General features: G+C 40.0%; 1 protein-coding gene across 3 annotated transcripts in view; it reads left to right on the top strand.

The window, feature by feature from the left end:
- The first annotated feature begins 6617 nt into the window (after positions 1 to 6617).
- The window catches only part of OSBPL8 (oxysterol binding protein-like 8), a 217437-nt gene continuing 208918 nt past the window's right edge, over positions 6618 to 15136 (top strand). For 2 of the 3 annotated variants that reach the window (XM_011929374.1, XM_011929372.1), the window contains exon 1: positions 6618 to 7030. The gene's annotated coding sequence lies outside the window, so the exon portion shown is untranslated. The remainder of the gene's footprint in view (positions 7031 to 15136) is intronic. The other variant, XM_011929373.1, reaches the window with a different exon arrangement.

The following is a 15136-nucleotide window of genomic DNA, read 5'->3' as shown; positions in this document are numbered from 1 at the left end:
TCATTGTGAAGAAAAACACTTAAAGTGATGTTATTTAAAAAGAGAATACCAATAATATATTAATACAATTTGCCTCTATGGATGAGAAAAGAAGAAACGTATCATGTTTTTGCTTTTAAAAGTATGTGTCAGATGGAGATAATAGTACTAGTTTGTAAAACACTTAGTCTAATGGGGTCTGTTTAATAGTAGGCATAAAATGCAAATTTGATTGGGCCTATTTCTAATGTTAGATGTGATTTTTTTCTCTAAAAAAATCGTATTAAAATAATTTTAACAATACTTACTGTTTGTTTGCATTGTCAATTACATTTAGATTTAGGCAAATATCTACCACTCTTAATGCTCTTCATTTATTCTCAACTCTCAGACCTTCCATTTGGGTTGATTTTCTTCTTCTTTTTTTTTGAGACAGGGTCTCTCTCTGTCACCCAGGCTGGAGTATAATGGTGCAATTATGTCTCACTGCAGCCTGATCGCCCAGGCTCAAGCAATCCTTTTACCTCAGCCTTCTGGGTCAGGACTACAGGCCCATATTACCATGCTCAGCTAATTTTTATTTTTTTTGTGTGAGATAAAATCTCAATATGTTGTCCAGGCTGGTCTCAAAATCCTGTGATCCTCCTGCCTCAGCCTCCCAAAGTGCTGGGATTTACAGGCATGAGCCACTGTGCCTGGCCTGGGATCATTTTCTTTTTGTCTGAAAAAAGAAGTTTCTTTAGACTTTCCTTTAGCAAGACTATTAGTAGCAAATTCTGCTTTTGCTTGCCGGAAAATATCTTTATTTTGGCCTCGTTCTTGAAATACTTTTTTCACTGGGTACTGAATTCTAGGCTGATAGTCATTTTCTTTTAGGCCACTGAAGATATTATTCCACTGTCTTCTGGTTTTTACTGGTTCTGATGAAAAGTCATTTACCTGACACTTTGAAGATTAACTATATTTTTTCTTCGTTGCTTTTAAGGTTTTCTTTTTTGTTTTTGGTGTTCTGCAGTTTCACTGTGATGTATCTTAGTGTGGTTTTTTTATTCTTTAACTTACTTGGGATTTGGGAGGCTTCTTAAGTCTGTGAGTTGGAGTCTTTCATTAGTTCTGGAAAGTTCACAACCATTATCTTGTCAAATACTGCCTCTGGCCCACTGGCTCTTTCCTTTTCATCTGAAGTCACAGATTTTAGAGCTGTTTACAATGTCCTCCATGTCACTTAAAGTCTCTTTTATATTTTTGTTTTCTTTTTTTATTGCATTTGAGATAACTTCATCTCTATCTTCCATTTCATTGGCTTGTACTTCTGCTGTGTCAAATGAACTATTAAATTTGTCCACCGTGTTTTTATTGTAATCATTTATATTTTTCAATTCTTTCAGTTCTATTTGCTTGTTTCAAAATCTTCAGTCCCACTTTAGTTTTTGTTCTCTGTACATATTTTCAAACTTGTCTTTTATTCCTTTACTCATATTTAATATTGTTATTTACAGTCTGTGACCCCCCCTTTTTTTTTTTTGAGGTGGAGTCTCACTGTCGCCCAGGCTGGAGTGCAGCTTGGCTCACTGCAACCTCCACCTCCCGGGTTCAAGCAATTCTCCTGCCTCAGGGTAATTTTTTGTATTTTTAGTAGAGATGCAGATTTCACCATGTTGGCCAGGCTGGTCTCAAATGCCTGACCTCAAGTGATCTGCCTGCCTTGGTCTCCCAAAGTGCTGGGATTACAGGCATGAGCCACCACACCTGGCCCAGTCTGTGACTTGTAAATCCAGGATCTGAAGTCTTTTAGAATTTGTTTGTGCTGTCTTAAGTCTGTACTGTTTCTCATGAATGGTGTCTTATTTTGTGCTTGTTATTTTTTTAAAATGTGAGCTGCTCATTTTCCTTAAAATTTTATTTGTAGTCATTCTTTATGGCTTAAGATGAAGGTGGGTTCCTCCAGAGAGGATTGGTATTTGCTTCTGCCAGGTGTCTGAGAGCATTATCAGTCAAAAATTCTTAATTACACCCAGGTACGGTGGCTCACGCCTATAATCCCAGCACTTTGGGAGGCGGAGGTTGGCGGATCACCTGAGGTCAGGAGTTTGAGACCAGCCTAGCCAACACGGTGAAACCCCCGTCTCTACTAAAAATAAAAAAAATTAGCTGGGCGTGGTGGCACGTGCCTGTAGTCCCAGCTACTTGGGAGGCTGAGGCAGAAGAATCGCTTGAACCTGGGAGGCAGAGGTTGCAGTGAGCCGAGATTGCGCCAAGGCACTCCAACCAGGGAGACAGAGTGAGAATCCTGTCCAAAAAAAAAAAAAAAACAAAAAAAACCCACACACTTAATTATTAGTGTGAGGTTTTTGGGGATCACCCAGCTAGTATGAATTCAAGCTACATTTTTGTGTAAGAATTGGATTGCGGTTCCAAATTCTCAGATATGATTTTGCTTTTCCCCGTCCACTAGGTGCCAAGGTTTAAGACGGCTAATTTTCTTTGTAGACTCTGGGGGATGGCTGCCTATGCTAGCAAGGGGCAAGTTTATTGCCAGTATATCCTTACACCTAATTAAAAATCCTTTGGAATTGCAGTTTGTGTGTGTGTGTGTGTGTGTGTGTATGTGTATAATGCAGGTCATGAGTTTTGTGTCTTTCTTACAAGGTCATGAAAATCAAAGCTCCTAGTAACTGGGTTTAGCACATGCCTTTGAGATAAAAGTTGGCTGACTCTGCTAAACTCTAGGTTTCTGCCTTCATTTAGTTTTTTAACTTAATAATTTCTTACTTTATTGGCAGTTAATCAGTATATTTAATAAGATTTAAAAATTTTTTTCCAGGGATTTTGTTTTCAGTGTGACCAGTGTGACCTAGTCCTTGATATTTCTAGAAACAGAATCCTATATTCTCTTTATTATCCAAATTTTCCTCAAGGGATACGTAAGACAAATAATACTAAACAGAAATATTTAAAATTAATATGTAAATAGCTTACATGAAAATATTTTGCATGCAAATCTATAGATTTTATAAAGACTACTTCTTAACGTATATTTTAGGTGGATATTTACCAAATAGCTGGTTGACTAGTTTGTAGGTGTCTGTTATTTATTTTATTAAATAGACAAGTATTATTGTTACATAGCACATTTAGCCTTTGACTCACGAATTTGTTGGCTCAAATTCACTTTAGATGATTTGCAAGATTATGCTATGCAACAATCTCAAAAATATTTGTGATTCACAACAACAAATATTTTTGATTTACTCTTGTTTCACATCAGTAGCTGTATGTCAGGAGCTGCAAGTCAGTTGCTTCAGTTCTGTACAGGATGAGAGTTTCAGGTCTGCTCCATATATTTTCTTATTCTGAGATCTTATCTGGAACATACCTTTCTCATGGCAGGTGGCACAAGAGTAAGAGATTGACCTGAATTTTGCAATTAAATTTAAAGCTTCTGTTTTGATTTAGCATTTAACATCTGCTCACAAAGCACTGGCTGAAGCAAATCACATGACCAATAAGAATAGGAGTCTTCAAAGCTGTGTTGAATACCTTATTTATGGCTGAGGTTGCTCTTAATCTAAATTCTCTTCCAGAAAATGAGGATTTTAGTCTAGAATCCTGATTAGTGATTGTCAGCAACCTAAGTGTCTAACAGGATAAGCCAAATGGAAAAAAGCAAACAACCTCAAGCCACATCTCTGTCATTCTAGGTCAGGGTTGAAATATACTCTGGGAAAGGCTGTCAAGCCTGTCAGTGCTTAAACTAATTTGGAAAGAACTTCTCATTCTTAGAAATGTATAATTAATAAAGCAGTAGGCAAAAGAGATGAATTCTCATTGGAGTTAAAATCGGATCGTTATAATAAAAAAGCTTTATTTCAAAATGTCATTCTTAAAATCATTGTAAGAGTAGCAAACTTGCAGGGTATCTCTGGGAGTCACTGAATATTTTTCAGTTACAGCGCAGGATCACATATTAGTTTCTGTTTATGTTGTCATTACACTGAAAATGCTAGATTGAATTATCATTTCCTGGAATCACAATATTAGATTTGAAAGGATCTGAAAAAACGATTTTTCAAATGTAGTGGATTAATATATTTTTGTGTTGCAATCAGTTGTTAAGTATGTCAAAATCATTAGTTATTCATGACAAGTAACTATTATACTAGTGATAATTAAATTAGAAAGATTGTGAAAGATATACTTACATTTGTTATGCAATATCTTCACTTTCGATTACTTGCATTAGGACTTTCTTTTTTTTTGAGTGGAGCTGAAACCAGTTAAACCTAGGCTGTCAGTTATTTACATAATCCTGAGTATACCATGGCTGTTTGTTTCAAAATGTGATTGTCATCCACTGGGGAAAAAACAGTGGTTTAGTATCATTTCTCAAAGAGCATGTAGTCCTACTTTGGAACTTGAAATGCAGAGAGTAATTTATGTAGTCATATATCTCAATAGCTAAGTCTGTAACGTAGACTTCCTTGCTTCTTGCTTTTTACAACAAATGATCAAATTTTCAAAAGCCAATGTATGAAATTGGGGCTGAGGCAGAACAGAATTAGGCAAGGCAATTTGCCATCTTTTTCCAATCTTTAGTCTCAGTTTCCAAAGTAAAAGAAAAGTACCAGAAAAACAGGGTCCATATGGTGTATTTTGCATGTTATCTATGATCTAGAAGCATTCTTTTCCAAATCTGTTTGATTGCAACTCACAGTAAGAAATTGTTTAAATCACAACAGAACATACTCTCACCTTCCACCATATTTGAAATAAAAAGTTTCAGGAAGTAATTTTTGCCCTTACTAGATATTATGCACTCTGATCTTTTATATCCTAGCCTATTTCATATAAAAATAAAATGGATTTTTGAGTTGCAGTTTGAAAAACATGCCTCTAGAAAACAGGAGACAGGTTAACTGTTAACAAACTCCAAAGTTACTAGCTTTGCTGAAATAATGTCACAGAATAATAAACTTCCTTCACATTTATTTGTACTACAGTCTCTCAGGCTTCAGAACAGAACCTGGTAGAATCTTTTCCTCTTTGGAATACCAGTTCATGACAATATCTCAGAGATTCTAAGACTCGTTGTTTCCCATGTGTTTACATCTCTGAATATGTTTCAGGCCAAGCACGGTGGCTCATGCCTGTAATCCCAGCATTTTGGGAGGCCGAGGCGGGTGGATCATTTGAGGTCAGGAGTTCAACACCAGCCTGGCCAACATGGTGAAACCCCCTCTCTACTAAAAATACAAAAATTAGCTGGGCATGGTGGCGCATGCCTGTAATCCCAGATCCTCCGGAGGCTGAGGCAGGAGAATCACTTGTGCCTGGGAGGCGGAAATTGCAGTGGGCAGAGGGGGCGCCACTGCACTCCAGTCTGGGAGACAAGAGTGAGACCCTGTCTCAAAGAAAAAAAAAAGAAAAAGAAAAAGATGTGGCTTAAAAGTGCCTTACTTATCAGTGGTATGGCATAGTTCCATTGGCAGCCTTTGTTTTCTTTCTTGGGTAACATAAAACAATGTAAGTCTATAATTTTTTTAGAGCTGCTATGAAATATATCAATAATAAGGATTATATAGGCCAAACTCTATTGCTTATTCATTTCAATGTATCCAACTTATCAGAATGCCTTCTGACTTCTTGTTAAGAAAATGTAATGAGATGAGAATAGCTTAAGAAAAAATTCTTAGTTCTGGGCTACAAGGGAAAATGAGTTATGACCGCAGTTTAATTACTATAGAAAGCTTTCTCATTTGCTTTCATTGTGATCGGGGTTTGAGTATGATCTTTCTCTATTCTACCTCCCTTACTTCTGTATAGTTATTTCATTAGGCGGCTAGAGGGGTTCTTTGGATCATGGCTAAAAAAGAAAGCAAAAGGTTAAGTCCTAGAGTTAAGCCATTAGGAAAAAAAAGTTAAGGCATTAGAAAAAAAATTTAAGAATTAGGCTTTATTTTAAAAATGGAACCAACTGTCAAATTCCTGTGTACCCGTTTAAACTGTCACCAACCCAACACACTGTAAAACTTAATGACTGTAAAACTGGCAGCAGGATCCTGAACACAACAAGGAATAAAAATAAGTTTGCTAGGCTGTTTTCATCCCAGCGTGATTGAAATACACTGTTTCCTAAAAAAAAAACCTCTAATGAGGGAAGCAGTAAATTAAATGCCACGGTTAATATGCTACTAGAAATAGGAACAAGTAGTTACGGAATGCTTCTTAGGCCAGACACTCTACGATGCGTTCTTTTTTCTTTGTTTCGCTAAAGCTTTTACCAAGCCTAAGGCTGGAGAGGGGTCCTAACTGAGCCCTGACCAGATCAGGGAGCCCTACTGTGCAATCTCCTCAGGTCAAGAAGGGCCCGGTACTACCGGCCCAGAAGGCCCGGCCGATCAACAGGCGCTGGGCCGACGGTGGTGGGCTCGCTTCCTGAGGCTGCCCTTGGGCATGCGGAAGGGGACTGCCTGGCGATAACACCCTGGCAAAGCAAGGTGGACACTGGCTCCCGCGCTGTTCGCGCCCGCCAGGCAGGGTAAGCAACTCTACCGCTGTCTCCGGGCACCGTCACGTGACGGGAAGAGGGCGTGGCCGAAGCCCGTGATCCTAGGGGCGGGCCGGGCAGTGGGAGGGGGCTAGAATGTGAAGGATCTTGGCGGTTCTGGGTGCCCAGAAAGGCGGCGACGCGGCGGATGACAACATTAGGCCGCGACGCGCTCCTGGCCAGGCGGCGGCTGTAGTGTTAGCTTTGGACTCCGCAGTAGCCGCTGCCGGTAACAAGCCGACTCTGAAGGAAGGTGGGGGTCCGCCCTGGCCGGTGGACCGCGGGGCCGAAAGTACCCGCCCCGCTCGGAGGCTGAGCCGGCAGTGCCTCCGCGGCAGCTGGGCAGCGCCCTCCGTCCGGGCTCGCGCCCCAGCTGCCGCCGACGACAGCGGCCGAGAGAAGTTGGGGTCTGACTAGACGCGTACGGGGCCCCGGACCCCGGCGCCGCGGGGACTCCGGAGGAACCGGCTCCTTGCGTCCCGCCTTCCTGGGAGCTCCGCACGGGTGAGTGTTGCTCCATTCCTGAGGTGGGGGTGCTGGGTCCGCACCCCTCAGAGCGACTGCGCACCCTTATTGTCACATTCTGAGCTCGGGCTGTCGGGGACTCCTGGCCACCCGCGCCGAGGAGTTCTTTGGCTCCTTTGTTCTATTTTGGAGTAGGGGGATTGGAAAGGCTGGCGGGGTGGAGTGTTTTGGGGCCCACAGTAGGTGCATCTGCAGCCTTACAAAAGCGGCGGCAGGGGAACGGGGGTGGGAGGTTCTTGGAGCATTTCGACCGCCCCGGGTGTCTGTCCCTCCTGAAGTTTGATAGGTCGATGGCATGGGTCTCGTTGGGAGCCCCCGCGTCCAGGAGAGCTGGCGCTTTGTCGCTTGGTGCGGTTAAGGCGAGGCTCCTTTTTTCCTGTGACAGCCCCAGAGGAGGCTGTGCCGCGCACCGCAGACCGCACCCGCCTTTGCAGAGCCGAGCGACACGGTGTTGTTTCTCTAAGCCTCAGTTCTCCTGGCCTTCTTGTAACGTGGGAGGAAAGCCAAGCCTTTGCTGTGCTTTTAAATTTAATGTTTGTTTCTAAGCCCTCTCTCAAGAGTAGAGTCAGGTTCCAAGGAGCTTCACATGCAGCATGCTTTAGGTTCATTGAACCACCCACTCAAGACTGGCTGAGGCGAAGCAACAGTATATGCAGATTTTCCATTCACAAAAGTCATTTAACCCTCTTTATGAGACGCATCTGCGTTGCAGAACGTAACCTAATTTCATTTTATTTAAATGCTTTCTGAAATAATAGGTAACTTGTACTACGTACACAGATGGGTAAACTAACTGATAATGTAAGTATATATGCATTAAATAAAAAATTTAATGATGTTTTTGCCTTTCTGCTGCTGGAAGACTTAAATGACGTCTGAGTAGTAATACAGTGTCTCCTGCATGGCAGTTCAGTTTTTCCCCAAATTAGTGCTGCTTTTGAAATAATCATTTAAAACAGTTTTTGCCTCCCTTAGTATCCTAGAGAGAGCAAGAATTGTGGAGAATTGTGGGTGAATTGATTGTTAGATTTTGCTAATTTCCTAGGGTTTCATCTAAACTTGCTCATGCTGAGAGGCTATCATCAGTTTCTATGCTTGCTAGAACCTGTTTTGCAGTGAAATTATTAAGATCATGCTAGTTTTATAAAATAGGTTGGAAAAGGAAGAGTAAGGCCATGCAGTTTAAAACTGTTCTCAATGAAAGTACAACTAATTTCAAATATTTGTAACTTTTATTTTTTTTGATATTAACCATGTATGGAGTGACTATAATATGCCTGTTCAAAGAGCTGAGAAAGGGAATAGATGAAACTTAAGCTACCTTTTGGGTCTTTAATTATGGACATCAAGGTATTGCGGTCACATTCCATGTCAACCGTTTGAACAGCAATACCGTGTACACAGGTGCTTAGAAATGCCTGTTTAATTAAAAATGGCCATGGTTTATTTCTTTTTGATTGGATCATAATAGTTATTGAATCTCTTATCTGTGGAAAGATGCTACTATATTTTCCAGTTAGAATGTTATTGCATTTTAAAGGCAGTCAAATATGTTTTTTATAACACATTCAGGGTACTTATACATTTGTCAATATTCAGTTTCTTGGTTCATTTAAAAATTGAAAACCTTAGACTACACTTTGGGGATAAATTTACAATTGTGTATAATGAAGTTATGTTTTAGTTTGTTTTAAGAAAAATGATGAAATTATGAATTTGTAAATTACGCATTACAAAAGAAATTTTATTTTTATTTTTTTAGACAGAGTCTCACTCTGTTTCCCGGGCTGGAGTGCAGTGGTGCAACTTGGCTCACTGCAGCCTCTGCCTCCTGGATTCGAGATATTCTTATGTTTCAGCCTCCTGAGTAGCTGGGATTACAGATGCGCGCCACCATGCCAGGCTAATTTTTGTATTTTTATTAAAGATGGGGTTTCACCATGTTGGCCAGGCTGGTCTCCAACTCCTGGCCTCAAGATCCATCCGCCTCAGCCTCCCAAAGCGCTGGTATTACAGGCATGAGCCACTGCGCCTGGCGGATCTTTCGTTTAAAAGTATGAATTGCAGAATTTTAACCAGTGTTAGTACGTTTCAACTTGCTTTGGTTTGTAAATAATCCTTCAAAAGCAGATTTCTTGAATTGAGGCATTAAAGACAAAGAATTGATACAGTACATAGATTTAGTTTTCTGATACTAATTTGGAAAACTTTAATCCTAATAACAATACCTGAAATGTCATGTTGTAATGTTGGTATTATATCGAAAGTTAAAACCATTTATAGCAATGTTCTTGGAGCATCAGGCAATTCAAAGAGGACATAGGTCCTGCCTTAATCTTACAAATAATGACCTGCAAATAAGACAAACACAGCTTGAATAAAAAAGCCTCTGAGAGGCCAGGCATAGTGGCTCACGCCTGTAATCCCAGCACTTTGGGAGGCCGAGGTGGGCAGATCACCTGAGGTCAGGAGTTCGAGACCTGCCTGGCCAACATGTTGAAACCCTGTCTCCACTAAAAATACAAAAAAATTAACTGGGCGTGGCAGTGCATGCCTGTAATCCCAGCTACTTGGGAGGCTGAGACAGCAGAATCACTTGAACCCGGGAGACGGAGGTTGCAATGAACTGAGATCATGCCACTGCACTCCAGCCTGGGAGACAGAGCAAGACTCAGTCTCAAAAAAAAGAAAAGCCTCTGAGAAATATACATTTTTTAATGAAGGTGGCTAGATACAAGGAGATTAGTAGAGGTGCTTGACTGGAGCAGTTGTGGCCAAAGTATAGCTTCCTTGTGATGAGACACAGGAAGAGATGTCTAGACTCATGTTGTGTGCATATTTCATGGCAGTATGTGGGAAATCCCTGAGAGATTTTAGATCTATCTTTCTTCCCACCTTGGTCCCCATCCCTCATATATCCTCACAAAGTCATAAAATTCTCATGCGGAAGGTGTGATAGAAGGAATTTTTCTTCCTGAAAAGTGTTATCAAGCTTGTGAGGGAGAGAGCTATTTTCGGAGACCTTATAGAGAAGAAATCCTAGTCCTAAAGCATCATATTCTTATACCCTGTTATTTTTACCTTTGTTGAAGATCCAGATAGTGTAAATTCTCCATGATAGCAAGGTCTTTGTTTTGCTCACCATTGAATCTCCAAATTCTCAATAGTTAATGAATGAAAAAAATCTACTTCCAGATATATGACTGGAGAACAAAAGGAGTATCTGTTAATGTAGTCCAAACTAAATGCAAGCAGCGAAATGATAAAGGAAGGATGTTAGCTTGGGAGGAGGGGAACAGGTCATTTAATCTGGGAAACTTTCTTGGAGGAGGTGATTCTTGAGTTAGGTTTTGGTGTAGGCTGTGTATCTGAAGGTAAGCGATGTCTAAGCGGGTAGACAACGTGCAGCAAAGCATTTAAGTCAGACTGAATAAATTATGTCAGATAAAGCACAGTGAGTCTTTTTTTGTAACATTATGAAGAATTTTTCTTCTCCCATCTCTATTTTCACCTCTCCCTAGATAAAAAGATTAACGTGCTTTGCAAGAGCAGAGATTGACAGTGCTTGAGTTTTGGCAGTATGGTGAGGGTCAGAATATTTGAATTGGTGTTCTGACTGAATCTTATACAAGCATCATTTCCATCGGCAAATCAGTTGGTCTTAGTTTTCTCGTTTGTAAAATCAGGATAATAATCCGTGGTTGCTGGGAGAACAAAATTACGTAATGCATGTGAAAGTGCATACCTTAATATGAATGTGCCTACCTCAGTGTGTCACACATAGGAGGACTTCAGCAAATACAAAATTATTTAAAACGTTTGTTTCCAGATCTTTAAAAAATATTTTGATTCATTTATCATGAACTCTAATATTTGCTTGACTGATTTAGATGACTCATGGCATTATGTTTAAATTGATCAGAATCAAAATTCTAGATAATTTTCTTTCAGTCAGTTTAATGTTTTCTGATAGAAATGAGGCTTAATTGTATTACTGCTTAATGTTAACCACAAGGAATTCTAGAAGCCTCAAATTTTTGAAGCTCAAAGTAAGGGATATGTGTAGCAGAAAATCTGAGCCTTTAAGCTTTTTTTCTCTATATAATTTGTTTTTGAAGAAATTATCTTTGCTTCTAATGTCATTTATCTATTCATTGTTGTGATAAGGGGTTTTCCAGTTATTAAGAAAAAAATTACCAAAAATATTTTCTGTGTTTTTAGTGATGTGACTATAGGCCATGAAGATCTCTACCTTCCGTGTTTTATTATAAAATTCAGTATTTCTTGAGCAAACGAACAGACATCTGCATTATTTATCTAAGCTTTTTGTGCCAGTAGCTGTTTGTTCATTTATGAATCTCAGAATTTCATTATACTTTGTGAACTCTTTGTAGTGTTTTTGATCCTTAGAGCAGTCTGTCCTTTGTATAATATTTAGAAGAGAATATTATTATAGAAAGACTAAAAAGAGTCTTGAGTCTTTTTATTATACGAAGACTAAGAAGAGTCATCAAATGATAAGCCAGTTACCTACTAATTTCCCATTTTCAAGAAGGACTGGAAAAAGAGGAAATGGTTTCAGAGCTTGACTTTTTTCAAATAAAAAGGAGAAGCTTTTTGATTTAGAGTTCTTGAAAACTTGATAAATTCAGAGGGAAATTGTTACAGGTCATATTAATAGCTAATGTGCATCAACTTCTGTATACCAGGTACTGTACTACTCTGGAAGTACTTGACATGTCATCACATTTGATCCTGACAACCACCCCCAATCCGGCTATTTTCTTTTTTTTAAACCTGAGCAACTGACAGATTAAATAAGTGGTGGAGCCAGGATTTGAACTAAACCTGAGGCACAGAGAAGTTAAGTCCTGCTGAAAGGATTTAAACTTGAGGTTTAACCTGACCTTTGACTTTGGAGCCTATCCTTTTAACCATCATATTATATACCGCCTCGTATAATTTATTTGCAGTTACTCCTCTTGATAGGTCTTGACCTTGTGATCTTCCTGAGTCTGTTTTGGTTGTGTGATTTATAAAATGCACTTTATAAGAAGATGGAATATAACCTTGATTTTTTTCCCCTCATTTTACTTGTATTTGACTGACATCCTGTTTTTAAATCTTAAAAACACTTAGAGTAAAGCAAATATTTATTTTATTATTTATGTAGTGGTCATTTTCTTAGTGGGGAATTTCAGAGTAACTGGAAATAAAATAACAATATTTAAAGCTAAGTTGTTATAATTAAAAAATTATTTTAAAGAATAAGGGTGATTCACAGAATTGGTGTTGTTATAATTAAAAAATTGTTTTAAAGAATAAGGCTGATTCACAGAATTGGTGTGCATTTTTTTTAGTTTTTTTGAGACAGAGCCTCACTCTGTCACACAGGCTGGAGTGCAGTGGTGTGATCACAGCTCACTGCAACCTCTGCCTTCTGGTTTCAAGCGATTCTCATGCCTGAGCCTCCTGAGTAGCTGGGATTACAGGTGCCTGCCACCATGCCTGCCTAATTTTTTGTATTTTTAGTAGAGATGGGGTTTCACCATGTTGACCAGGCTGTTCTCAAACTCCTGACGTAAAGTGATCCACCTGTCTCATCCTCCCAAAGTGTTGTGTTGCGATTATAGGCGTAAGCCACCGCGTCTGGCCTTTTTTTTTTTTTTTTTTGATACAGGGTCTTGGGCTCTCACCTAGGCTGGAGTGCAGTGACACTACCGTGGCTGACTGCAGCCTCGATGTTCCAGGCTCAAGTGATCCTCCTGTCTCTGCCTCCCAAGTAGCAGGGACTACAGGCGAACACCATCACATATGGCTAATTTCTAAGTTTTTTTTTTTTTTTTTTGGTAGAAACAGGGTCTTACTCCTGACCTCAAATGATTCTCCCACCTTGGTCTCCCAAAGTGCTGGGATTATAGGTGTGAGCTGCCATGCCAGGCCTATTTAGTGATATTTGAGGGACATAGATCTGTATAGTTGAAATTTATCCTGTTTAGATGACCACTGGTAAGATAATTTTTGCTTTTTGGCTGCCAAATGCCTACATATTAATAGGAAGAGTTTGTCAGATTACATAATTTTTTACAGGGAAGGCTGGGGCCCATGTGAAAATTATGGAATCTGTGTTGGTATATTTTGATGGGATGAAAGTATGGTAGATCTGGAGAGAGAGAAGTAATGAGGTGGGATGCCTTGGATGTGAGGGCACAGGTACATTGTTCAAGTGGAGAGTAGGATGAGGGACTTCTGGAGACTAATTTTGCTTAGTGTGTAATTTTGCACATTGTTATGATTATAATAACTTGTAAGATCAGCAATTTGGAAGTAAAGAAAAGCAGTGCTGTGCATCATAATGTGGAGTTTGTAATAGTTCCTAGGCTGTTTTGCAAGATGTCGGTGCTTTACAAATATGCATTGGTAGTAATGGAAGTGTGCTGTCTTACCACCTATTTTAGAAATCTGGAGAGGCAGAATAGCACGAACCCTGGAGCCAGACTGCCAAAGTTCACAACTGGTACAGCCACTTACTAGCCTATTGCCCTGGCCCTATGCTAACTTGGGGTGGCCAAAAGGGAAGAAAATGGTGTATTTAAGCAGAGAGGGGGCCAGAGGTAGTACTCTTGTGAGTTTTCCGTGGTTCTTACATGGTCTGAAAGGGACCTGGATGTTCTCACATATGCCTAGTGAAGGAAATAGAAGTTAGTAGAGTGAGAGCCAGCAAGCTTGTCATGAGGCTGCTATTGTGAGGGAGGGACCATGTAGTAGACAGAGGTTGTGGGAAGGGCAGATTCATTTCATTGCCCACCAAAAATTGTGCTTGCAACTATTTTTTTTTTTTCTTTTTTTTGAGTTGGAGTATCACTCTGTTGCTTAGGCCGGAGTGCAGTAGCAGGATCTTGGCTCATTGCAACCTCCGCCTCCTGGGCTCAAGTGATTCTTGTGTCTTAGCCTTCCAAGTAGCTGGGACTAGAGGGACGTGCCACCGTGCCTGGCTAATTTTTTGTATTTTTGGTAGAGATGGAGTTTCACCATGTTGCCCAGGCTGGTCTCAAACTCCTGAGTTCAAGCGATCTGCCCGCCTCAGCCTCCCAAAGTGCTGGCATTACAGGTGTGAGCCACTGTGCCTGCCACGACTGTTTTTCACCAGTGGAATGTGAATAGAAATAAATTTGTTGTCACTTCTGAGTTGAAGTGGCAGAAAAAATAGGTATTCTTTCTTCACTTTCTCTTTTCTAATTCAAGGGCCAGATGCAGAGGCTTAGACTCTTAAGGGATGGTGAAGCCATAAGATTGAAAAGATCTACAGTCCCTAAATTGACCATGTGAAAGAAAGTTGTGTACCAAACAGGAACACCCACAATGGATTGTAATATTAATGAAAAATTTTAATTGTGTGAAAATCTGGGGTTTGTTAAGCAGCTAGTGTTGCCTTAAGTATAAGCCAGGGACTGGATAGAGGAGGTAGTCGAGACTGTAATAATATCCGTACCAGCAAGAGCTGAGGTGGGTGGGGCCAAGTTAGGAGATCCTCTGGATACTTTTCCAACATATTCATCAGCATGTGCCATTGTGACTCTGTGAGGGCCGATATTCAAACCTCAGAGGCCTGTGAGGATCCCCAGGGCAATCTATGGGTGTGTATTTAGACTAATCGTAATACTTTAGTGTCCATGAAAGCTTTATCTTATGCCCAGTCACCATGATAAGAATGAGGAACAGAGAAAATCTATACAAGTCGGAAGAGTTTTCTTAAAGTAGGGTTTCTTAACTTGACTCTGTTGATATTTTGGGCTGGATAATTCTTTGTTGTGAGTTCCTGTCCTTTGTAGAATGTATAGCAACATCCCTGGCTCTACTAGATGCTAGTGCCATCTCTCTTAATTGTGACAATTAAAAATGTTTCAAGATATTACCAGATGTTCCCTGAGGGCAAGGTCACCCTCAGTAGAGAACTACTGCTTTAAAGATTGAATGTATCTGAAAGAAATGATTTTAAATGGAAAGAAACTATTATCCTTAATTAAAGAACTTTTTCCCCTTTTAGGGGATAGGTAAGGTTCATGGGGAGCGGTTCATTTCTGT

Source organism: Colobus angolensis, unplaced genomic scaffold (assembly GCF_000951035.1).
Source record: "Colobus angolensis palliatus isolate OR3802 unplaced genomic scaffold, Cang.pa_1.0 Scaffold80, whole genome shotgun sequence".
Classification (NCBI taxonomy): domain Eukaryota; kingdom Metazoa; phylum Chordata; class Mammalia; order Primates; family Cercopithecidae; genus Colobus; species Colobus angolensis.
This window is presented reverse-complemented; position numbering and strand designations above follow the sequence as displayed.